The sequence below is a fragment of the Notothenia rossii genome (genome assembly GCF_949606895.1).
Source record: "Notothenia rossii genome assembly, chromosome: 1".
In the NCBI taxonomy this organism is placed as follows: Eukaryota; Metazoa; Chordata; class Actinopteri; order Perciformes; family Nototheniidae; genus Notothenia; species Notothenia rossii.
In genome coordinates, this window is record NC_136912.1 from 76,915,865 (window position 1) to 76,942,115 (window position 26,251).

The 26,251-nt window shown below is 42.3% G+C and overlaps 1 protein-coding gene and 1 long non-coding RNA gene across 3 annotated transcripts in view; both read left to right on the forward strand.

Annotated features, from left to right (window-relative positions):
• lepr (leptin receptor) overlaps positions 1 to 26,251 on the forward strand; it is a 75,279-nt gene that overhangs the window by 10,141 nt on the left and 38,887 nt on the right. The gene's annotated exons all lie outside the window — the stretch shown is intronic.
• LOC307037036 lies at positions 9,984 to 11,610 on the forward strand. Its single transcript, XR_013807577.1, has 3 exons — positions 9,984 to 10,195; positions 10,550 to 11,034; positions 11,196 to 11,610. It is a non-coding gene; the product is annotated as an uncharacterized lncRNA (long non-coding RNA).

A 26,251-nucleotide genomic window follows, 5' to 3' on the forward strand; every position in this document is an offset into this window, starting at 1 on the left:
GAATAGGGTGCAGACGTCTCGTGTCTAATCCTATTTTTGGTTAACAGTGCCTGGAAGTCTCGGCTTGTAAACTCAGTGCCGTTATCTGAACGGATACACTTAACTTCTCCGTAAGGTGCTATGTCTGCTAAGAACCTTTCTGTGGCCTGCACTGTATCACTCTTGGACCTTAGAAAATACACAAAAATAGTACCAGAGTAGTCGTCTGTAAAAGACTGTGTATATCTGTGCCCTTCTATGCTTGGTGTTGACATGGGACCGGCTAAGTCTGTGTGGACTAGTTCTAAGGGCATCTTAGCCTTTTTGTCTGGCTCCCTATTTCTCGTTTGGGTGAACTTGCCCTGTGTACACACTTCACACAACTGAGCTGGTTTGACTGCACTTCCTCTTATCTCCATGCCTTTCACTACACCTTGTAAATTTTGTACATCTTCGTAATTGCAATGACCCAAAATTTCATGCCAAGTTTGCATGTCGTGACACCCTTTACATTGGTCAACATTCCCCTCAACAGTTGGTAAGTAATACAAATTTACACTTTCATGGATGTCAAACCTGCTGCCGTCTTTGGTAACCATGTGACTGTCCCCTTTCTTGAAGGTGATTGTCGCCCCTCCGTTTGTTGCTCTTGCCACCGAAAAGATGTCATGTGGGTATGAGGGCATGTACAGTGCATCCCGTAGCTGTGCTCTGTGTTGTCGTCCGGCGTCGTCTAATAGACATATCACCGCCGTTCCTCTTCTCTGTGCTGTTCCATTGCACTTGGTCCCGTCAGCTAACTCCACTGAATGAGACTTGGGCTGGAATGAATCGTCGAAGCTTTTAAACTTTCCGATGTCGTTCACGATGTGGGATGTCGCTCCTGCGTCCACCATGATGCCTTTCATCTTCACGTTGTCTGGTGGTTTCCCGCTCTTTGTGTGCTTGGCCTTGAAGAGATGGTCTTGGTCGCCATTCTGTTCCTCTGCGACTTTTCTGGCACCATCTTCTCCCCCCTTTTTCTTACAGAGTGATTCATCGTGTGTATTCCTTTTGCAGTAACCGCACCACACTTTTCGAAAACATTTTCTTGATATGTGTCCTTTTATTCCACACTTGTAGCACGTCACATTGGCATCTTCATCTCTTCTGTTGCTAGCGTGCGTCTTGGTGCCTCGGCCTTGCCTTGCACATGTTTTCATCACATTATCTGTGGATTCTGCTGTGTTCATTTTCTCCGACTCTTCATAGACCCTTAATCTTCTTCTAAAGTCTGTGAACGTAACGTTATCTTCGTTCTGTGTTACATGGACGGCGAATGGCTTGAAGGAGTCTGGTAACCCATTTAGTATCATGGCTATGGTCAGTCCATCACTCATGGTCTCGCCTGCATCTCTCAGGGCTGTAATCACGTTCTCTGCCCTTATCATGTAGTCGGTAACACTCTCGTTGTCTGCCATGTGCAGCCTCGTTAACGACGTGTATAAGTTTATTATCCTCGGCTTGCTTTTCCCTGAATAATGTTCTTTCAGTATTTTCAGAGCCTTCCTGCCGTCATCTGCGGCCTCATGTCTTATTAGCGACAGGCTCTTATCATCTATCAGCCTTATTAGCTCAGCATAGCAATCAGCATTCTTCCTTCTATCTGCATCTAGCTGTTCTTGATCAGCACCGGTGGGCCTATGTAAGATAGTCTCTTTTAGCCTCAGAGTATGTAAGCAGCCTAGGAATCTTGTTTCCCAAAGGTCATACTTATCTTCACATCCTTTGAATAAGAGCTGCGGTGCCAGGAGACCTGTTGCTCTGCTTGCCATTTTTGCGCGCCAACTTTACCGCGAGGGCTACTAGCTTGCTAATATACTTCACTTGCTAAGCTAGCTTGTTAGCTTAATTGGCTAACGCGTAATACGTCGCGTAACACTTCTTCCGATAATCTAACTCACTTATCTCCAAGTCGGTTTGTGTCCAACTCTGCCTGGGCCCATAACCTGTTAAGCTTGGGTGCACATGAATCGCGTATGAACAATAAGTAAATCAGACTCGGTATTCTCTTCAGCATGTCTCCGGTAAGTTTATTCACAGACTGACAACAGTCAACGTAGTGACGTCACATTAGGACGTACCTTCATACAAGAACAGAATAACAGTGCGACTGCTACCGTAGTACACAGACTAAGGGCGTCATCAAATAATAATACTTAACAGCCTACATACCTTAGTGTGATTATAAGTGCATGTGAGTGAATATTGGCATGCACATTTTTTTTTATACGTCCTATTCATTCTCAATGCGCTCATACATCTTAAGAAAGTTATCACCAAGAATGTTAAGAATGTTTTTAGAGAACGTTATCCTACCTTTCCGAAGAACATTCTGGGAACCAAAATAAAACGTCCCGCTGAAAACGTTTTAAGAACAGTAGGGCATGATGTTCTAACAATGTTATCAAAAACATCTTAAGAAGGTTATCACCAAACATTTCAAGAATGTTTTTAACACTAGAACCGCCAACGGGTACATTTTACCCGCAGCTGTTTTTTGATTGTATGTAACTTTTGTTCAATAACATATTAAAGTCTCCCAGTTCGTGACTTTTCCTGAAAGTGTGTTATGTAGCACCCTATGTTGTTAACAATTGTCAATATGAAGTCAGATTGAAAAAATCGCAAAAAAAAATTCCATTTATACCCATATCCGCCAGCGGGTAATATTTACCTCATAGAAATGCAGCGTAAACATGACTTGTTGCTATAGCAACGCCTTTTGTCTACTGCGGTTCCTTATAGATAGAGAGATAGATTGAGAGAGAGAGATAGATAGATAGAGAGAGATAGACAGATAGATAGTTATAGATAGTGTAACATCTTGGAGAATACAAGATCTTGGATGACTGAGCTCACGTTGAGGACGTAATGCATGTGTGCAGGTTATGTGCCAGTTGAATAAAGATGGACACTCGGAATGAGAGAAGTAGTCCGCGTTGTCTATTTATGTAGACAATTATATGGAACATTACAGATATATCGATAGAGAGAGATAGAGAGATTTGTACCTAAACAAAACACAAGTCTAACACCAAGCGTTTAAATCAGCACTCTTAGCGATATTTTAAACTTCATGCTATCTTCACAAACTATATCATATGAAAAGCTGAGAGTCCACAGATTCTATTGGTATAAGTTTAATCCCTGTGCGATCAAAACTCACTGTTCTGTATGATATATAAAAGAACATTGTACCTTGAAAATCTATAGCGGCTACATTTGACCCGTTGGCGGTTTTAGGTATACAGCGACCTCTGGCGGTCCTAGTGTTAAAGAACGTTATCCTACCTTTCAGAAGAACATTCTGGGAACCAAACTAAAACGTCCCGCTGAAAACATTTTAAGAACAGTAGGGCATAATGTTCTAACAATGTTATCAAAAACATCTTAAGAAGGTTATCAAAAACATCTTAAGGTTATCAAAAACATTTTAAGAAGGTTATCACCAAACATTTAAAGAATGTTTTTAAAGAATGTTATCCTACCTTTCAGAAGAACATTCTGGGAACCAAAATAAAATGTCCCGCTGAAAACATTCCTAGAACAATGAATGGTAACATTCTCAGAATTATTTGAGAACCAAAAATGTCTAGCTGGGAACTCACACATGCCACGCAAACATGCAATATCTGCTTACAGCTTATCATGAATTACGTGCTTGTTTGTTTTTCTCAAAAGGAAAATATGGTGACATCAGATTTTTTGACAACTTCATTTTTTAAAGCGCTCTAGAAATAAATCTGACGTTGATCATGTCCCGTGTTAATATTTGCCATCAAAGGAGCGTTTTATAAAAAAAGAATAACATCCTGAAAACATTTTCAGAATGTTTCTTGGAGAATGTTCTTAATTTGTTATCATGTAACATTGAGGGAACGTTTTAAAAAGAATATCTTTAATGTGTTACCCCAACAACGTCCAAAACACATCCTTAGAATGTTGCAGGCAAAACGATCCACCTTTGTTAACATATCACATTGAAGGAACATTTTATAAAATACTTTCTGTAATCTCAGGCCTCAATAACATCCTGAAAACATTTTCAGAATGTTTCTTGGAGAATGTTCTTCATTTGTTATAATGTAACATTGAGGGAACCATTTATAAAGAACATCTTTAATGTGTTACCCCAACAACGTCCAAAAAACATCCTCAGAATGTTGTAGGCAAAACGTTCCACCTTTGTTAACATATCACATTAAAGCAGGGGTGGGGAACCTCCGGCACCCGGGCCGTATACGGCCCGCAAGACCATTTGATACGGCCCTCGATCTCATTTATAAACACACACAAAACATTTATGAAATCTAGACCGCAAATAATTAAACAAGAGAGTGCCTGTTTTTCCTGGCCAAGGTCAGGGTCCTTGAACACAACACGAGCCTAACGTGTCATCACCATAGATCATCACGTGGTATATGTCTCAACTGACAGGGGTGTAGTGCTGACGGAGAGCACCAGAACGCTGCTCCGGCTCTTTCACGAATTGCAGTAATAGAGTTGAGCTTCTAAACAGTAGTGCAAAAAGCAGTAGGTGAAGTGAAAAAAAAAAAAGTGAAAAGTAATGTACACAATCTACAGAATAAAATATAGAATGAATTGAATGATGAATAAACAGTGAGGGGTATGAATACACTATAGATATACACAGCAGCCTTTGAGCAGTATGAACAGTGTATATGAATATGTTAAGATATATAAAGTACGAAAATGGTAAGCAGTGCAAGTATAGTATAACATATAGATATTAATTTCATGATGATAAACATTGTGGAACAATGATGAAAAATGTGAATGGAAGTGGCGACGTAAAACTGACACAAAACAACAACAAACTTTTGCTGAGCCAATTGGAGAGTTTCATCACCAGCACGGGGTAAAAACCACCAATGAGCGCTCAGCTCGAGATACCAGCGAGTTGTTTCCCATCAAGCATTTCGCTTCCTTATATGGGATTAGTTTTGTATCATATAGCAACACTTTCTCAGAATAAAGCAAAACTATGAGTTTAAAAGAAAAAAAAACTGAGTCAAGCAAAATAAAATAAATTTAAAAAATGAAACTATAAATTGCAATCAAATCATTTGTGTAATCATGTAAACTATAAGTCTTTTTTCTTTGTTTTAACATAGGTTTTTGTTTGCAGTTCTTGTTTCTTCTTTCTCAATGATCAGACTTTTGCTCTCACTGCAGCTCTTCTCGTTTACGCTCCCTCATTTTTTGTTTTCGATTTTGACACAAAAATCCCAGGTGGGCGGGACTTTCAGGGGTGTGTCCCCATTGGCTACTCCGTTTTTGAGTCCACTACACCACAGATCATACAGTGCAACTCATGCAGCAAGCTCCGGAGTCCACTCGGCCACGTTAGTGTTGGTGTCTCCTGGGGAGTTTTGTCACGGTTTTAAGTTTGTGTGTCTGGTAGTGGGTGCTTTTCTGTTCTCCTTTTCATGTTTTCCTCCCTGTATATTGTCTGGTCTTTTTTCCCTCTGTTTTCCTGTCTGTCGTTAGTTTTCCCTGGTGTGTCTAATTTCCTGATTGGTCCCACCTGTTTCTCATTATCATGTGTTTAAATTCCCCTGTCTCCCCCGTCAGTTCATTTTTGTCTATTGTCATGGTCAGTGCTTTACTCTTGTCACAGTCAGGTCTATGCTCTTTTGAGGTCTTTATAAGTTTGATCCTCACTACGTGAACGTTTTCATTTTTGTTCTCCATTTTTGTAGAGACCATTTTTTGTTGATCATTTTTTGCTGTTCATGGAAAAATAAAGTATCTTACAAATACTTTACCTCTGTCTCCCGGGTTGTGCAATTGGGTCCTACCTCCTAAGTGTCTGAGTTCGTAAAAGAACGAACTGACCAAATATGGACCCAGCGGATTTTGAAGATTTTGAGTTAGGTCTGTTCAATCTAGATTGTTCTCTTCAATGTTATTTTGCCGAGTGGAGTGGAACCTCGTCAAGAAGGGGCAAAGAGACTATCCTCAGAAAGGCACAAATGGAATGGCTCAGAGTTTTCTCACGCAGCCCTGAGTGCCAGTCTTTTACAGTTGCAGTGTTTTAGTCTGTCCACTGCAGCTACCGTACCGCAGCTGCCTGCACTGTACAATCGCTGGAGGACTGGGCTGTCACTCAAAAACTGAGTAGCCAATGTGGACGCACCCCTGAAAGTCCCGCCCACCTGGGAGGTTTGTGTCAGAATCTCAAACAAAACATGAGGTAGCGCAAAAGAGAAAGCTGCAGCGAGAGCAAAAGTCTGATCATTGAGAAAGAAGAAACAAGAACTGCAAACAAAAACCTATGTTAAAACAAAGAAAAAAATACTTATAGTTTACATGATCACACAAATGATTTGTTTGCAACTAATAGTTTTATTTTTGAAATTTATTTTATTTTTGCTTGACTCAGTTTTTTTTTCTTTTAAACTCATAGTTTTGCTTTATTCTGAAAAAGTGTTGCTTTATCTTAATGATACAAAACTAATACCATATCCGCAGCCCGTGGAGGGAAACTGCGCCGCCTCGCTGCGCCTCGCTCTCGAGTCTGCGGGAGTCTTTGTCCCGCGAGATTTCAACGTCCCTCCAGAGCGGGTCGGGGCCCCGTCTCAGGTCGGTCAAATGAAATCCTGGGCCCTTTCTCATTTCATCAAATCCCCCTCCTCGACTCCTCGACTCCTCGGTCCTCCGGTAGTGACCCGGAAATGAATTTCAGCGTGCCATGTTGAAGGACATCTCATTTCTCTAAATGCACTTCGAGGATCGAGCGTCGAGGAGGCTCTCTGGAGGAGCTCTAACCGAGGATACACTGATGGGTCCTCCACGGCTCCTTCGTGGATGCATTTCCGGGAACAGAGATGTTTCAAAGAGTCGTGACGCACGGCCGGACTTATCTCAGCCAATGACAGCTCTGCATGCATCCCCTGGATATTATGTTAGTAACTGCTTTCATCGCGACGCGATGTTTACAGTGAGAACAGCTGTGAGCAGGGGCGCCGTAAGGGGGTGAAAGGTTAGGACGATTCTAAGGGCCCGTGACTGACAGGGGCCCCAAACATTTTTAGAACATTAAGAAAAAATGTTTAAGTTGTGGTGATTGACATTATTCACCCACGGAACTATGGGTTGGGGTATTGTTCCGCACGGACATTAGTGAGTTGACCGGACTTCCTGTTTCCCCCGGTCTTATCTTCCCGGGCTGAAAGCTGTTTACATGTTGTTCTGATGTTAAATAAAAGTCTAGCTTGTACCTTCGATACCCCGCCTCCGACTCCCGTCTCTCGGCACTACAAAGTAACCTTTCATCAATCATCAACAATTAACATTAATATAAAGTTAAATTGATAATGTACCCACTACACTTACGATTCATTTAACTTTTTTTTTGCCAAAAGTTAATTATCCAAAGCCTCTGTACACCCCTCTCTATTTACATATAATGGTTTGGTCCTGCCTCCAAATGCTGTGCGGCACCGAACTTTCTGGCAGAGAGTGAGAGGCGGAGCATGTGAGGAGGGATCTAGTACTTAAGTGTGTGCCATGTCTCAACCACTCACAAAGTCAGGCTTTCAAGAAAGAAAAGAAAGGAGAGAAAGAAGAGAGAGGGACTAAAGGGCGACAGTATGTCACCCAGTTTTTCAAGAGAAAAGGTGTGTGGTCCATGGTGGAAATCAGTCTGTTAGCTAAGCTTAGTCCATTGTAAATAGTAATTGTAATGTTTTGCTGACATTAAGTACTGTTAATATCATCACAGAAAATGCAGAGGTTTTTCATTTCACTGCTCTTTTAGCTCACATTTAATAAATGCAGGTACATTTTTAGCAGCTATTCATATAAATCAGTTGTCCCTCCCCCTGGTGCCAGGACCAACAGATCCATCTCTAGGCTCAGCAGCCCTGTCCCCCCATAAGGCTTTGCAGTCTTGCCATGCTGTCCATTGAAAGCCAGTTGGCTAGAAAGCTGGACTTCAAGGACATTATCAGTGACTTTGCCTTAAGGCTAGGCGCTGGGCTCTTGGTGAGTAAGGCTGAGCAAGGGCTCGTAATAACTGTTAAAGGGCAAGGCTATGGCAACGATATTGGATCACTACACACAAGATGCATGATGAGAAAAAGACTGAGAACAGGTAATAGGCTCTGATTTAGCACCACCATCAGGCCTTTTCACTTCCATTTCCGTTTTGTTGTCCATTTACACTTTAATACCCGCTTATTTTGTAGTTGGTATGTATTTTATTTAATAAAAAAATCTGCTGCTTATGTTATTTTTTTTGTTATAGCATTTTATAAATGATAATATTGGTGTTAATGTTCACTTTATTTTTAATTTAAGACGTCATGTATATTTAAGTTATATTTATTTAGATTTATGAATGTTCCATTGAAAAATGTTATTAAAAAGGCATGTACACCATAAAAGATGACTTGAGATCTATTGTCAGGAATGTTAGTCTTATATCAAATAGTGAATTCTACTGTAGAATGTTGCACAGTGTTATATGTTCACAGCTCAGTCTCAGTAAGTATTGTGCGGTTAGTATTGGACTACAAGATAGAGGCAAGCCTGTACAGGTAGAGTTATTTAAAGCATAAATGAGTGGGTTGGGTTCTGGAGGTGTGGTTACAGCAATTGTGCTTGGTTGGCGTGGCCTGGGTCTGGTGGTGATATATTTTCATGGGGCCCAAAATCCCTGGCGGCGCCCCTTGCTGTGAGGTCCGTGCAGAAAGCAGAGCAGTATGTATAATATATATCACTCAGTATAACAGGCCTACTCTCTTTATTTGCTTTAGATTAGTAGATATCTACAAACAAAGAGTCGATATTTTTCTAAAACCATTTAGTGCTTCACATAATAAAATACACAACGGCTGTAGCCTGATTATGCTTTAGGAGCTGTAGGTGCGTGCCGTGGTACAGTGTGTAGGTGCGTGCTGGGGTACAGTGTGTAGGTGTGTGCATGGTACAGTGTGTAGGTGTGTGTGTGGTATGTGTGTTGTACAGTGCGTAGATGCGGCGGACAGACAGGTCTCAGTTGGTTTGGTGTCCTCTGCTTACTTTTAATACTTGTAAATAAAACTTTTGGCCCGTAATTTATTTTCCTCATTGTAGCGACCAGAGACGGTCATGTTACGTTAATAACGTAACACTACCAGTCTCTGATAGTGTTACGTTATTATGAGAGTGCTCTGTTTGATTCTGAAATGGTATATGTGTGTGTGTGTGTGTGTGTGTGTGTGTGTGTGTGTGTGTGTGTGTGTGTGTGTGTGTGTGTGTGTGTGTGTGTGTGTGTGTGTGTGTGTGTGTGTGTGTGTGTGTGTGTGTCAGCGACGTGCAGTCAGTGGAGGCAGAGCCTCACCTGTCATCATACTTGTCAACCCTCCCGATTTTCGCGGGAGACTCCCGATTTCATTGCCCTCTCCCGGTTTCCTCCCGGGGTCATATTTCTCCCGCATTTCTCCCGATTTCTGACAAAATCAGATTTACACACGACTGTTTCCACTCGGACTTTAATACAGCTACACCATTGTTTGGTTTCCATGGTAACACGTCTCTTTAGTAGCGCGCGCAACTCAAAGTCTGAGAGGGTGAGGCAGATAGTCACAGAAAACTGAACAGGAATCGAAAACTACTCTACTCTCTGCTCACTCCTTACAGGTCCAGCCCACACATATGCTCCATCAAGGACCAGGCCGCAAGGCAGTGCACTTACAACTACAATAAGCATGTTAATGTTAATTTAACAGCTCCGGCGATCCACTTGCACCCTCCCCCCCCCATTTTGCATTTTGAAATGCTCCCGTGCTCCCGATTTCTGAGGTCTAAAGGTTGGCAAGTATGCCTGTCATACTCCAATGTAACGGAAAAACAACTAAAGAACAACTAAATAGTAATAATAATAAAATGTCTCCACTGATCTATGATGTAAGTGTGATTTATGTATGATTCCAATCGCTTTTTAACCTCTTAAGGCTTAGTGGTCACATGCGTGGACAGCACTTTTTAGCTCTTATGTCCACAATGGTGTACACTGCTGAATTGGGGTCTTATAGCCACATATGTGGACACTTATACTGCCATCTGGTGGTGTCAGAAGAGTATAACATACAATGGTAAAAATTCAAGATGGCGGCAAATACGAGGTATGATTCAAGTGGCCACTCCAGACACAAACATCGATCAGGTAAGAAGTCCTGCCTTATTTCATGGCTTATTCTTATTTAGATATTTATATAAGCGTTGGATATTTGTCATGACAAGCAAATTTGGAGAAAAAAAGTGTAAAAATAAGAACGTAACATGTCGCTAAACATGAAGTACACGTTTGTGTACTTATGGACTGAAGCTCGTCGAAACAGCTAATATACTAGTAAACATGCACACATGTAAAATGAGAAAACAAGTATATCTGGTGCAGCTAAAAGGCTGTACATTGTCTAAATGTAATACATAACAATTCAATCACTAAATACATACATAAATTAGTTGGATTAAAACGTTGTACAGTACCATTGAAATCCATTGTTTTTATTTTCAGAGCGTTTTTCTTTACACCAAGCTATGCAGCTACTTGGCTTGATTGATGAAGACAAGTCAGATTTAGACCTATCTGACAATGATGATCCCATCCTGGATACAAATTACCAACCATCACCACAGGAGGAAAGCAGCAGTGAGGATGAGGGTGACAGTAGTGACAATGAGGACCCCATTCCTGAGCCCACAGAGCACAGCAGAGGACATAAACGTCGCCGTGGTGCAGATAATGGTTAGTCAAGACCCAGTAGATTTGTGTTTATGTTATGTAGTTAGGGCCTCAGCCAGGGCTACGTGAAGGATTGGAGGCAGAATGCTTATTTACATTGACAGGGACAGAGAGTACAGGGACAGGTTCATCCCACACTCCCAGACGTTGATGTCGAACTGTACCGATTGAGACTGATCGTGCAGAAGATGACTCTGAGGAGCCAACACCAGGACCAAGCCAAACCAAAAAAAATAAAAAGGGAGAGTCCAAACAAGGTAATTGTTATTATTTTAGCATGCCTTGAGGGTAAATCTTCAAATTTCATGTAAACGTCCACACAGATTCAAGTTTTTTTGCTTACATAGATAAAATGTAACTTACTGCAATAAATACTATATATACTAAATACTATTTTATTCTGATTCTGGTTGTGCAGGACGTGGAATACGCTGGAAGGCTACTCCATTGACGCCAAACCTTGCGGAGTATCAGCATCAGGACGAAAGCGATCTGGACAGACATGGCTGGACCCCACTAGAGTATTTTGACCAGTACATCGATAGAGATCTGATGACACTGATTTCAGAATGTTCTAATGCCATGTCACTGTCTAGGAGTGGGGACCCACTCAACATGTCAGTCGATGAGGTCTACCACTTTTTTGGTGCCTGTATTTTAATGTCCTGCATCCGATACCCAACCATTAGGATGTATTGGTCCAAAGCCTTTAAAATCACTGCCATCACTGACAGATTCACGCGTGCCAGATTCTTCAAACTGAGGGGAGCAATAAAAGTGGTAATTGATGATGATGTGCCTGAAGATCTGAAGATGTCTGACAAATTCTGGAAGGTGGGCCTTTTCTGGAGCGGATTCTGCGAGGCTGCAAGTCTCTGAATCGACCTGATTGCACATCTATTGATGAGCAAATGATACCCTTCACGGGAGCCTGTCCGTACAGACAATATCTGCCAATGAAGCCCAACCCAGTTGGCATTAAGAACTTTGTGTGTGCTACAGCAGATGGCATTGTGCTTGACTTTGAGCTCTATCAAGGTACACAATCACTGATCGAGAAGGTCGAAGAACCCGAGGGCCTGGGCTTGGGAAGCTTAGTCATCGAGCGTCTTTGTCAAACCCTGAAACGCGGCACAAAAGTGTATTGTGACCGGTTCTTCACCACCATCAAAGGTGCGCAACAAATGATGGAGAAGGAGCTGTACATAACTGGTACAATAATGAAGAACCGACTCGCTGGAGCGAACGACAAGTTACCCAGTGACAAAGCCATGAAAAGCGCAGGAAGAGGTACCTCATCAGAAGTGTCCGCTGAAGATGGAAAACTGTGTGTAGTGAAGTGGTATGACAACAAGCCAGTATTGCTGATGTCTGTTGTTCATGGTACACAGCCTGAGGACACCTGCCAGCGCTGGGACAAGAGGTTGAAACAATATGTCACTGTTTCGCGACCAAGCATTGTCCGTGAGTACAATACCAAGATGGGTGGAGTTGACTTGATCGATAGAATGATCAGTTACTATCGCATGAGCACCCGTACTAAGAAGTGGACAATGCGGATGGTCATGCACTTCACGGATCTGGCTTTAGCCAACAGCTGGCTACTCTACCGCAAAGACCATGCAATATGTGCTGGACCAAAGACAAAACCCATCCAGTTCCTTGAGTTCCGTATGGAAGTGGCAAAGATCCTCTTGGCCCAGCATCACGGTGCAGATGCTGACCTATCGGAACAATCAGAGGAAGAAGATGCACAACAAGGGGTAAAACGTCATGTGACAGAGGTGCCCCATGTCTCGGTCCGCAGGAGGGCTAATGCCCACCTCCCAGAGATGATGGGCCTGAAGAATGCCATGCGCTGCAGACAACCAGGCTGCACTGGAAGAACCCGAGTGCGCTGTGTGACCTGCAAAGTGTTCTTGTGCATGCAAACCGAACGCAATTGTTACTTAGCCTTTCACACATAGGTGATGGCAGTGTGATGGCAGAGATTCTGTGAAGGTCATCAGGTGACCCCTGGGCCTCCGTAAGCAGGCCGGGTCCTTCTGTCCTCAATGTTCCCACCCTTTCACATATCCTATTTTTTACATTACGAATGCAACATTTCACATGAGCCATACTTTGACTGTCAAAAAGGGGCAACATTTATTTTTATTTTTTTTCACTATGACGTTCCGTCATTTGTTGTACGTACCGTGTACGTAACGTGACAATTTAAAAAATGATTTGAATGTTTTATATTTTGTTACAGGCATACAATGTCATCCTGCAATTACTGTTTGCACTGTTGCAGCTTTTCAAATGATCCATGCATTAGTTTTAACTGTCCAAAGGGGCAAAAGTGCAATGTTTCCATGTTGTTTTTACTCTGATATTCAAAACATGTTCAAAAATATGTGTGTATGTGTTATTAATACATGCAAAAGCAGTCAGGAAAAACACTGCTGTGTTCAAGGTGGAAATAAAGAGTTTTTCATTCTATTACTCAATGGTGACTTAATTGGGTTTTATGGAAATTCGGACCAAGAATCCACATATGTGGACATCATTTTTCTCTAAAAGTACATCATATCAAAAGATGATTCTTAGTTTTTATTCTAATTAGGGTCCAATAAGCCCAAATAGCAAAGAGAAATAAAAAATGCATGTAAAAAAACAGCTTGGGCCTTAGGAGGTGAAGTAAAAATCAGCAAATTTGCAGAGCTCCACTACAACTAAGGGTAGCGATGAGAAGTGAGGAAGGGACGAGCTCTGCCTCTCGTAAGCCCACAGTAACTTGCTGGAGCACGGGCACTAATTTAGCGCGGGCACTTATTTTGTGAGCGCGCTCAAGCCAGTTACTGCGGGGTAAGGTGAGGCACAGATGAGCTCTGCCTCATCTCAGAATGCGTCACCCCATAGAAACTGGCTGGAAAGCGGGCACTAAGCGCATGCCTGTGTTACCATCTCACTGTAGGTCACCAATGTAATGTTTGTAGATCCCTTTATTACATTTATCCTCGCCATCCATAGTCTCTAAATAACTTATTTCACGTATATATGATATTTAGGCTCGCTGGTCTCATCATACAACGGCAATGAAAAAAGCACCAGGGGAGGCAGCCATAACCTCTGCCGCACTGAAGAGGGCGCACGTGAGCCCACAGGTTTTTGTTGCTACTGTTATTCTACGCAGAGACGGGAGACACAAACAACAAACTAGACTTTTGAAACTAGAGGAAGATAAGGAGGACTTTTACAAACAACTAATAGAGATTGTTGTCCAGAAGGAGAGCATGGACTTAATCTTCAAGTCAAGGTAAGACCACAATTGTAATGAAAATGGGATCTTACTAAGAGAGAACAATCCAATATTTAGATTTTGGGTATCCTTTTGTTGAACGGCCTGTTTAAAATGAATCGAAGCATCAGACTAAAAAGCTTTTGAAAATAACCGAATATTTCGATCAAGGTCAAAATATAATATTTGTAAATCTGACTCTGAAAGAGTCAGTACCTCACCAGCCATGAACCTCACCGCACGTCACTGTGTGTGTGTGTGTGTGTGTGTGTGTGTGTGTGTGTGTGTGTGTGTGTGTGTGTGTGTGTGTGTGGCCTGTTATTGTCTCATTATACCGCACTGTGAATGAATCAAAGTAAATATATAAGTGGTAATGAACACATCTGTCCATCAGACAGAGGGCTGCTGTGCCTCCTGTCATCATTAATGGACGTCTCTTTAAAATGACCGCTCAGAGGAGAGGATTTCTAATTTCTCTAACCGCCTGCTGCTTCCCCTCCTCTCTCCTCGGTTCCCCTCCTCGGCTCCTCCGCTTGCATCTCCTGTGGGCGGGACTAAGTCTCGAGGATAGATGTCGAGGAGGGGAGTTAAAGAAATGAGAAAGGGCCCTTGCTTCCCTCAATTGCGTCGTTTCCCTGCGTCTAGTTCCTCCCACCAGGGAAGCATGGAGGGACGCAAGGAAACCACGAGAAGCAGGGAAATGAGTTTTAAGAGCAATGGGACGTCCTTTCCTCCAGAGCGTCACGTGAAGCGACGTCCGTTTGTGATGACGCCGCACAGCTGTTCGTCTGACATCAGCCAGCTCTGTCCCCGTTGTTTTCCCAAACACCCCCGCCACACATTTACTGACATAAATATTTGTATCATCTGTTGTAGACCCCAATAAATAAAATAAAATAAGAACCCATTCTCAAAAAAGATAAACGCCATTCTTAAAATGTATAAACGAACAATAGTTTGATTAATATTGATTAGAGTGCACAATAGAAATAAAATAATTGAGAGAAGAAAAAGAGATATATTATCTATCAAAACCCAGTTAGATTAACATTCATTGGATTGCACACTTTGTTTGATTGTGTGGATATGTAGCACATTAACATTTTAATAGCACTTAATGACTGACTGAATGGAAATGACAATAAAGGAAAATGTAAAACGAAAAAAGCGATCATGAAAATGTTTCCAATAAATGAATAAAATGATTTTTGACCACTTTGTTGTTCAGATATATCACATGAATTGAAACAAAACACAGTATAAACTGAGGAGTGACTCCCGTGAGGTTCATGTATTTTCTTCACTCCGCTGGGAAATGGCTCTCATCTCAAGAAGCATCACTTCGAGCGATAGAATTACTAACAAAGCACTTATATACTAATAAAGGGCTGGCTTTCTAAATGCCAGTTGAGTAGCACTTGAAATGTTTGGCTCTATGAAACCTGATGTACTTATATGATTCTGTTTTCTTAAAGGTTGTATCTTCCTGGTCGAATGCACTTATTGTAAGTCGCTTTGGATAAAAGCGTCAGCTAAATGCAATGTAATGTAATGTAATGCATCAGATCAGTACATGCGCTGCATCGTCCAATCAGTGAGCGATACACAGTAAGGGGGCGGGGCGAGTATCATTGGATTTCATCGGAGGATGGACTGGTGGTTCCTCGGTCCATTATCGCTCCTCGATCCTCCGGCAGAAATAAGAGCCATGGGACGGTACTCAAGATGGCGCAGACAAATCAACTTCTGGTGAGACCGAGGACCGAGGACTGAGAAAATGAAAATAGTCGACCCTAGACGCAGCCCAAGTCTGACAAAATGACTAACCATCATGCAACGCACTAGCAAGACGTTGATCGCAATTGCGCAGGTCTGCGCAGGTCTCGCTTGTCTCAAACAAGCCTATTATCTTTCGATCCCATTTGAACTGTGCCACGAATTACACATATGATGTTTGTCAATCTTAAATAATAATTTCCATGTCAAAAAAGTCACTGTTTGTCGTAAAACTGTTGAAATATAAGACTATGAAAAATATGCAACTAGAAAAACTACAAATCCCAGAATCCCGGTCCCGCATGCTGGCTCTTACGGAACCGACTAACTCCCCTTTTGTGTATGTACGGCTCGCCCAGACTTGTAGTGATTTTAACCTCTTTTAATACTTTTCGCCTCATTCTGAAAGAAAGAAGTGAAATTTGCCAACGTGACGGCCGTCTTGGTGTGTGGCGCGAGACGGGAGATGTAGTTCATTGAACGGTTTCACACAAAAAAAGTGTTACTTCACAGTTTTACGACACATTTTTATTTTTTTGACTTGTAAAATTATCTTTTAAATTGACAAACATCATATGTGTAATTCGTGGCACAATTCAAACTGGATCGAAAGATAATCTTTCTCTCTCCATTGACTTCAATGCATAACTTTTCCGAAATAAGGTCCCATGGAGCTCAACCGGAAGGGGAGGGACTTCGCCTCTCTATAAGGAGCCGTACACATGCCGCAGTTTTTGCGTGGCTGTGTGTGTCTTACAGTAGTTGAAAGCCCAGTGGCGATCTGTTCATCTGTCATACTAATCATACAGACAATAACTTTGTTGTTATAAGCATCTGGTTAGCTAGCTATGCTAACTAATATAAGAAGCTTTTTCTACAACCAGTGAGGTAAAGGTACATCTTTATATGATCATTATAGTTATAAAAAAAATAAGAGAATAAAGTAAACAGGTATAAAATACTATATGAGGGTAACAAAAAATTGTTACTAATAAACAAGAATACAGTTTGAAAGGGGAGTGATTTGTAAAATATCCATAAAGAAAAATAAAATCTGCTTAGAGTTCTGTTTCATATGGGTGTTGAGAGATGTATCCATAGAGCTCCTAATGTTGCTCTCAAAGTGCACCAGATTGATGCTTTTAACTTCAACATTTAAAAAATAATCTTCCCGGGGGAGCATGGCCCCCCGGACCCCCCTAGAGGAGGTTAGGTCAATACCAGATGTTATCCACTAACATCTGGCTCCAATTTGTTTTTCTCACAACATCTTTTAGGCAATGTTTTGTGGCAGCCCATATTGTCACTAATATTATTAACATATTAAGCCTATTTGCTTTGGCTCCCTCGCTAACTTCTGTGACACACACACACACACACACACACACACACACACACACACACACACACACACACACACACACACACACACACACACACACACACACACACACACACACACACACACACACACACACACACACACACACACACACACACACTGGGTTGGGCAGGTTTGTTGGGAAATAAGTTGTGTTGCAAAATACAGGCAAACATCCATGAGGGTAACAGGAGATCGCGAGAAGAAAATTAGAAGTGAAGGAAAAGTACTATAGTAAATTATTTTGACTATTTTTTAGATTAGATTAGAATTGCGATAAAATATATTGGCCCATGTTTGTTTAGTGATATGAACAAAATGCTAATGTACAACACTGTTCATTTGTAGACTTGTAGGGCTGTAAGCAATTGGAATGTATTTTAAATAAACAAAAGCAATTTGTGCTGAAACTAGTGCCATTTTGATATGTTTCCTTCTGTTGAATGTATTAACAAATAAACTAATATTTACCAAAAGAGCACTTTTAAAGAGAAGAGGAAAAGTGAAAGAGAAGTCACACTGTCTCATGGTGGTTTGTGCACATATTACCTAGACTCACTATTTTTTCTTCTCTGTTTCTCTGACACTTTTCCTGTCTGTCTTCTCTCTCAGGGCTCGATGTTATGCAGGTGTTGTGTCTCAGCTCTTTAACTCGAAATGTGCCTCTTAATTCAATCAACACCGAACAGTGGAAAAACACAATTTGGATGAAATGCTTGTCCTAAAATGTGTGGAGCCCCTAAGGAAACAGTGCAAAGCAAATATCATCAATTATTTTATAAGAACAATGTATCAAATGATGAAGATAATCCAAAAGTGGTCGTCAGTGATAAACATACAGAGAATCTTTAACCAAATCGGCAGCTCTAATTTACAGAGCTTTAAATCAACCCTGCTGCAACTTCACTGTTTTGGATCACATTGAACATGACAAATCATTCTACACCCTGAAAAACAGTGCCATGGCTTCTGAGGCACAGTATTTCCTGCAGAGCTTGCTCTCTAACAATAATCCCTCACTTGATTGTTTTACGCACGTATTTCCTTCCTTTCACAAAAGAGCTCTCATGTAATTAGAAAAGATACAAATGCACAGCTTATTATGAAATATCAAGTTACATTGCATCCTTCGGTGCTCAAATAAATTGAATCTGCATGTAAAATACGTCGCTGCTGTGAAAATTACAAGGTCTCTTCATTTAAATATAAATAGAATAGGAGATGAGTTAAGAGATAACATCATCATAGGTGACATCATCCCGAACAGTCTGAGAGCATGACGTCATCCTCTTGGTATGTAATCCCCCCCCCCCCCCAATGTTAGGGACAGGACTATATGAACAACATTTAAAAACTAGATCAAATGGATGATAAATGAAATGGCCAAAAATGCTTCCACATACAAGGCATTTGACTCTGGTGACTCAAAGTGTGATTGTGCATAAATTAAGTGGGAATGCTGTTAACAGCATTCCAACTAACTGTTATTCTACGCCCGAAGTTTTTATTATTCCGCCGGTATTTTGCCGCGCTTCTCCTCCCACATTGAACATCGCAGAAACTCCGTTCAAACATCAAAACGTTCAACTCGGTCGGGAATCGATGGCTATTACTTTCCTCATTCATAACTTTCATAATTCGAGAGATACATCCCATAATACATCACATTTTTAACATTGAAGTCAATGGAGAAAATCTTCAGACTTCAACAAATCTTCATGCAGTTCAACCGCTAACTGTTCATTCATACTTTCACTCAGACACCTCATTCCAACTTTCAAATGTTACACATCTTTCTGACATTATTCGTGTAAAACAACTTTTAAATCTGATTCTTACTTTTAGAGATATTACACATTGTTCAGACCTTGTTTTAGAGGTTTTCTTCACATTTTAACATTAACTAGAGTGTGTGATGTCACAGCTAGAGTGGAGGACAGCTTGAAATTTGCATTCATATATTTTTTTTAAACGGCCATAATTCCCAAACCCTACATTCCTGAGACATAATTTATCATGACAAACGTAGGAAAAAATCTCGTAGCTTGAAAAATGACAAATAATTAAGTAAAAAATAATTAAACAAAATGCTTTTTGAGGGCATGAAGTGACAAAAACGTTCAACTTTCCTCCATTAAAGCCCATTGTAATTCTGGCTGATATTTCCTCACGGCAGCAGCCGCACACCTTTAGTTAAACTGCCAAAAAGGCCACATTATTAACCCGAAACTACACAAAAATTACACTTCAGATACTCAACTTCCTTGACATGCTTCACGTTTTCAAATTTCACAGATATCTGTTACGATTCTTCCACAAAACGCTCACATGTAAGAGGTTCATCTCTCATTCAGAACAATGAAGCCTTTGATGTCTAGGCACCTCGTTAGCTCAACTATAAACACCTGTGCAATGGAACATGATGATGTCATCACTCCAACTGACATGCTCAGAGCAGCAGACTTCAGATAGCAGTGTGCAAACAGTCCAGCCGTGAAGACATTTACGGGACAGTTTTGAGATTTCTTCAAATGCCGTTGCCATGGCAACACAATGCTCGCCTTGAAACACGGTTTTCTCATAACTTCAGTGAAAATACTCCAAACAGACCAGAACTTCACAGGTTTGGTAACGATGCAGCCATCAACGCATCTAAGCGTAGTATGGGGTGTCAACAAATGCCGTTGCCATGGCGACGGACCACTCACCCTGAAACACGATGTGGCTGTAAGTCCCATCGACACGGTCCAATCGTCCCCCAATCTTCACTTGTATATCACCGGTCCATGCCTCAACAACTCTACGCCAAATCTGAGATCTGACCATATGCCGTTTCCATGGAAACGCATCCCTCGCCATAAAACATGATCGCGCTATAAGTCCAATGGACACGGTCCAATCGCCCCCCAATCTTCACTTGTATATCACCGGTCCATGCCTCAACAGCTCTACGCCAAATTTGAGATCTCACCATATGCCGTTTCCATGGAAACGCATCCCTCGCCATAAAACATGATGTCGCTATAACTCCTATGCAAATGTTCAAAAAGTGCTCAAACTTCACAAGTGTGCTAACAGTCCAGCCGTGAAGACATCTACGGGACAGTTTTGAGATTTCTTCAAATGCCATTGCCATGGCAACATAATGCTCGCTTTGAAACATGGTTTTCTCATAACTTCAGTGAAAATACTCAAAAACAGCCCAAAACTTCACAGGTTTGGTAACAATGCAGCCATCAACGCATCTAAGCGTATTATGAAGTGTCATCAAATGCCGTTGCCATGGCGACAGATCATTCGCCATCATTTTAGTTCAGAAGTTTGCGGTTAAAATATTCTGCTGCTATTCCAAGCCTTTTCACTTTCTTTTCTTCTCTCATCACACATTCAAGCCCCCAGTGTTCATGTATCATTTCAATCTAAATTATTCACATTTTTTCTTACACACTACATTTGTGAGTGGTGGTTTGTTACTGGACTTCTGTGCTAGTCATGGATTGGCCATAACAAACACCATGTTCGAACATAAGGATGCTCATAAGTGTACGTGGTACCAGAGCACCCTAGGCAGAAGGTCCATGATCGATTTTGTTATCGTATCATCGGACCTGAGGCCGTATGTTTTGGACACTCGGGTAAAGAGAGGGGCGGAGTTGTCAACTGATCACCATCCGGTGGTGAGTTGGGTGGAGTGGCGGGGGAAGCCTCTGGATAGACCTGGTAAGCCCAAACGTGTAGTTCGGGTGAACTGGGAACGTCTGGAGGAGGCCCAAGTTCAGAAGGCCTTCAACTCACACCTCCGGCGGAGCTTTTCGGGCATTCCTGTGGAGGTTGGGGACATTGAACCAGAGTGGTCGGTGTTCAAAGCCTCTATTGCCGAAGCCGCGGCGGGGAGCTGTGGTCTCAAGGTCCTAGGTGCCTCAAGAGGCGGTAACCCTCGAACCTCCTGGTGGACACCGGTGGTCAGGGAAGCCGTCCGACTGAAGAAGGAGGCCTTCAGGGATTTGTTATCCCGGGGACTCCCAAGGCAGTTGCAAGGTACCGACAGGCCCGAAGGGCAGCAGCCTCAGTCGTGGCCGAGGCAAAGCAGCGGGTGTGGGAGAAGTTCGGAGAAGACATGGAAAAAGACTTTCGGGCGGCACCAAAGTTGTTCTGGAAAACTGTCCGACACCTCAGGAGGGGGAAGCAGGGAACCATCCAAGCTGTGTACAGTAAGGATGGGACGTTATTGACCTCAACTGATGGAGTGTTAGGGCGTTGGAAGGAGCACTTTGAGGAACTCCTGAACCCGACAACTCCGCCCTCTATGTTAGAGGCAGAGCTGGAGTATGACGGGGGATCGACGCCAATCTCCCGGGGGGAGGTCACTGAGGTCGTCAAACAACTTCACAGTGGCAAAGCCCCGGGGGTGGATGAGATCCGCCCAGAAATGCTGAAGGCTCTGGGTGTTGAGGGACTGTCATGGTTGACACGTCTCATCAACGTTGCGTGGAAGTCGGAAACAGTACCGAAGGAGTGGCAGACCGGGGTGGTGGTTCCCCTTTTCAAAAAGGGGGATCAGAGGGTGTGTGCCAATTACAGAGGCATCACACTACTCAGCCTCCCCGGGAAAGTTTACTCTAAGGTACTCGAAAGGAGGGTCAGGCCGATTGTCGAACCTCAGATTGAGGAGGAACAATGCGGATTCCGTCCTGGTCGTGGAACGACGGATCAGCTTTTTACTCTCGCAAGGATCCTGGAGGGGGCCTGGGAGTACGCTCATCCAGTCTACATGTGTTTTGTAGACTTGGAGAAGGCGTATGACCGGGTTCCCAGGGAGTCACTGTGGGAGGTGCTGCGGGAGTATGGGGTGAGGGGGTCTCTACTCAGGGCCATCCAATCTCTGTACTCCCAAAGCGAGAGCTGTGTCCGGGTCCTCGGCAGTAAGTCGGACCCATTTCAGGTGAGGGTTGGCCTCCGCCAGGGCTGCGCTTTTTCACCAATCCTGTTTGTAATATACATGGATCGGATTTCGAGGCGTAGTCGTGGGGGAGGGGGTCTGCAGTTCGGTGGACTAAGGATTGCACCACTGCTTTTTGCAGATGATGTGGTTCTGATGGCTTCATCGGTCTGCGACCTTCAGCACTCACTGGATCGGTTTGCAACCGAGTGTGAAGCGGCTGGGATGAGGATCAGCACCTCCAAATCTGAGGCCATGGTTCTCAGCAGGAAACCGATGGACTGTCCACTCCAAGTAGGGAATGAGTCCTTACCCCAAGTGAAGGAGTTCAAGTATCTCGGGGTCTTGTTCTCGAGTGAGGGAACAATGGAGCGTGAGATGGGTCGGAGAATCGGAGCAGCGGGAGCGGTACTGCAGTCTCTTTACCGCACCGTTGTGACGAAAAGGGAGCTGAGCCAGAAGGCAAAGCTCTCTGTCTACCGGGCCATTTTCGTTACTACCCTCACCTATGGTCATGAAGGATGGGTCATGACCGAAAGAACGAGATCGCGGGTACAAGCGGCCGAGATGGGTTTTCTCCGCAGGTTAGCTGGTGTCTCCCTTAGGGATAAGGTGAGAAGTTCGGTCATCCGGCAGGGACTCGGAGTTGAACCGCTCCTCCTTCGCGTCGAAAGGAGCCAGTTGAGGTGGTTCGGGCACCTAGTTAGGATGCCACCTGGGCGCCTCCCTAGGGAGGTGTTCCAGGCACGTCCAGCTGGGAAGAGACCAAGGGGTAGACCTAGAACCAGATGGAGGGATTATATTTCTTCTCTGGCCTGGGAGCGCCTTGGGATCCCCCAGTCAGAGCTGGTTGATGTGGCCAGGGAAAAGAAAGTTTGGGGCTCTCTGCTGGAACTGCTACCTCCGCGACCCGACCACGGATAAGCGGGAGAAGATGGATGGATGGATGGACACTACATTTCAACAGTTTAGCGTCAGATTTTCAGCATAAAGCATTCCCACTAGCAATTTCTTTAGGAATTGCATTCTCTAGTTAACTTTATTGTCGTTATTTATATTCATTTATGATCATACTGCGATCTCTAATCATCATAAATAATTATACAGTATAGATACAAAAAAACAACAAGTGCCCTTAAAGCAATTCAATAATAAGTATATAAATAAAAATGTGTCCCTCATACAGCAAAGCATTCATTCTTAAATAATATGGTTTAACATTTTAAATTAATAACAAAAGCAGATCAAACAAATATTTGGTTAGGTCATAACTGAAATGGTAATAAGATGGCAGATTAGATTTTATTTATTCAAGTACTTGATTATTTTCTTATGGCACCAAACAAATATCTTTACATGAGTATTTCATACCAAGAGGATGATGTCATGCACACTGTTTGGGTTGATGTCATGGGAGGCAATGATGTCATCCTCTCCTTTTAAATGCATGCTGTTGTAGGTGAAGCTGCTGCTCACGCTCTCTTTCACATCCCTCTCAGTGATCACTGTACCATACATTTCAACCTAATTTTATAAACTGTATAGCAGGCTGTGAACCTCAAATCTACTTTTCTGAAAGGGATTGAAAATATTTCTAATAGGGGAATTAAGGGCAGGTGAAAGCACTTTAAGGATCCAGGTCTGCAGTATGCTCTGGCATTTGTGGTTTTTTTCAGTCTATTCTAGAGTCCAAAATATGTTGAGTTTCTGAGTAATTTAAGTAAGTTAGGCCTGTCCGTGTGTTTTTCCACTATGATTAATAGCTTCGATTCAAACTTTCTTCTAGTTTAAATCAGGTTCCAAGTGCAGCATATATTTGGTTTTATTTGAATATATTCTTAAAATAATGAATCTGCTGACACTGTGCCAGTTTTCTATTTATAATCCGGTATGCTGGCACCACAGAAAGCAGCTGACACTGGCAAAGGTTTGCAATCACAAGTCATATGACTATAACATGACTTTAATTAGCAAAAGAAACAACATCGATGAAGAAAAAACTATTTTGCCTGCATTGTCTTTACTAACGTTCTCTGCTGCTGTGATGGGGATTTTGGATGTGTGTGAAACCAGATGCTGCCAATCCCCAACAGTCACTGCAGCATTCAATGACATACAGTACCAGGATGCCGATAATAATGAGCATAATCCATCTCTATAAAGACCATTGTTCTGTGAAAGTAAAGTGATGCACCTTCATCATGACGCACAGGAAGGAATTCAATTTGAAAATGAATCTCCTCCTCCTTAAATGTATGCAGGCACACAATGACGCATCCTTACGCCATAAAGTTTGATCGTTACTGCAGGTAGTATCTCACTCCAACGCTTTATCTCTCTCTCTCTAGATTAAGTCTCTTGCTGGAGGTTCACCCTCATTTTAAACTGCTCTATTCCTTACATTAATCTAACCTCAGCCTAGTCCAAATGCCAACCTAATCAGCATATTGGCTTTGTGTTTAGTGCTTTTTAAGCCCAAATATGGTGACCAGTTGGGTCCTTTTTTAAGTTTTCCTCTTATCTGAACAGGTTAGATGAATAGAGAACTCTCAACTGCCCATATGTGTGAAAGAAAATGAATTAATTTAAAGTTCAAATTAAGTCTAGCCTTAAAATTAAATGTTAACCTTGTAAGGAGTGGAGTTTGTCGTCAATATGGTTCTTTCTCACAGCATCCATTTGCAGAAAAGCATAGTTCTTTATAACACTAATGAGGGCTCTGTTATTTTCAATTCTTCCAGTGAGAGAGTCAGTGAGCTAGCATGCAGCATTACTAGGAAACTTTAATCAAAGCATCTACTGTAAATGGAATTCAGCCATCTTTAAAGGTCCAATGTTTTGGCCATTTCTACTGATCATAATTCCATTGTTGAGGTCTACTAGAATATATTTACATAGTTCCCGTGTTGGCGGGACGTTGCGGGGCTCGCTGGTCCGCCCCGTGGGGCTGAAGGACCGGACAGTGTGAGGTGGATTACTGGTGTCGTTTCCTGGTTGCTGCGTGGGGTCTGCGTGCCATGTTAGCGGGGCAATGTCCCGCTAACGATGGCACTTGGTCTATATCTAGCATCCAGGGAAACATAGCGGGAAATCCACCTCACACTGTCCGTTCCGGCAGCTATAGAACAATAGGCACACCCTCTGCCAGGGTGGACTCCTGAGCTGCGCGGGAGTCCACCCTGGCAGAGGGTGTGCCAATTGGTCCATTTGGACTTAGTGACGTCAATAGGCCCCGGAAGAAAAAAATGGAAAAATTAAATCTCCAACGAGGTGTTCTGGGGCAGCATAGACACGTCTTTTCTGTGTTAGAGTTTTAATCACTACAGGATTTACTTTGAGGCTTTTTGACTTTGCAGACCGTTTACATGCAGAAAAAGCTACATAACACACAAGGGGACGGGTAATAACCAGAAAAGCATATGATGGGACCTTTAATTTATTTCCATTTATAACACCCACTCCAACCGTATTGACTGTCTAACCACAACATACCAATAAAGTATAATGCATTATCAAAGGTATGGGAGTGTATATTAACACCTCAACTTTATTAGAATACACCTTCCGACAGAACAGCTGATAGCTTGTATTCATTATATTAACTTTGCCTGACAATTACTGTTGCTAACGTCAGTTTATGAAATGTTTACTATTGTAGTTATATCACATTTAAATTAATTATTTATTCCATATGTTGTTGCATAGTGATAATTGGTGCAGCTCCCAGGCCTTGGTACACACATGCAGACAGCTATTGATAAATCCAGCAGCCAGGTGTGTTGGGAACATTGCATTTAACCTTCTTGTATTGATTGTGAAAGAACAGAGAGCTGGTGGACCATACTTGAATACAAACCGTAGTAAACAACCAATTGTAAAGGTAATTATCCTAGTAAAATAGATGTTCTTCGGTCAATGTTTAGCACTGCACTCCCCAAGCTACAAGTGTGAATAGATAGAACTCAGTTGTTTTTTATGTTTTTGTTATATTTTACCCTTAGCAAAATCGGTATATTTTCCTATGAAACTGCACATCTATTAAAGATTGGGTTGTTGAACTAAGCACAAATGAGTGTTGATTTAGTCATCCTTATTTCT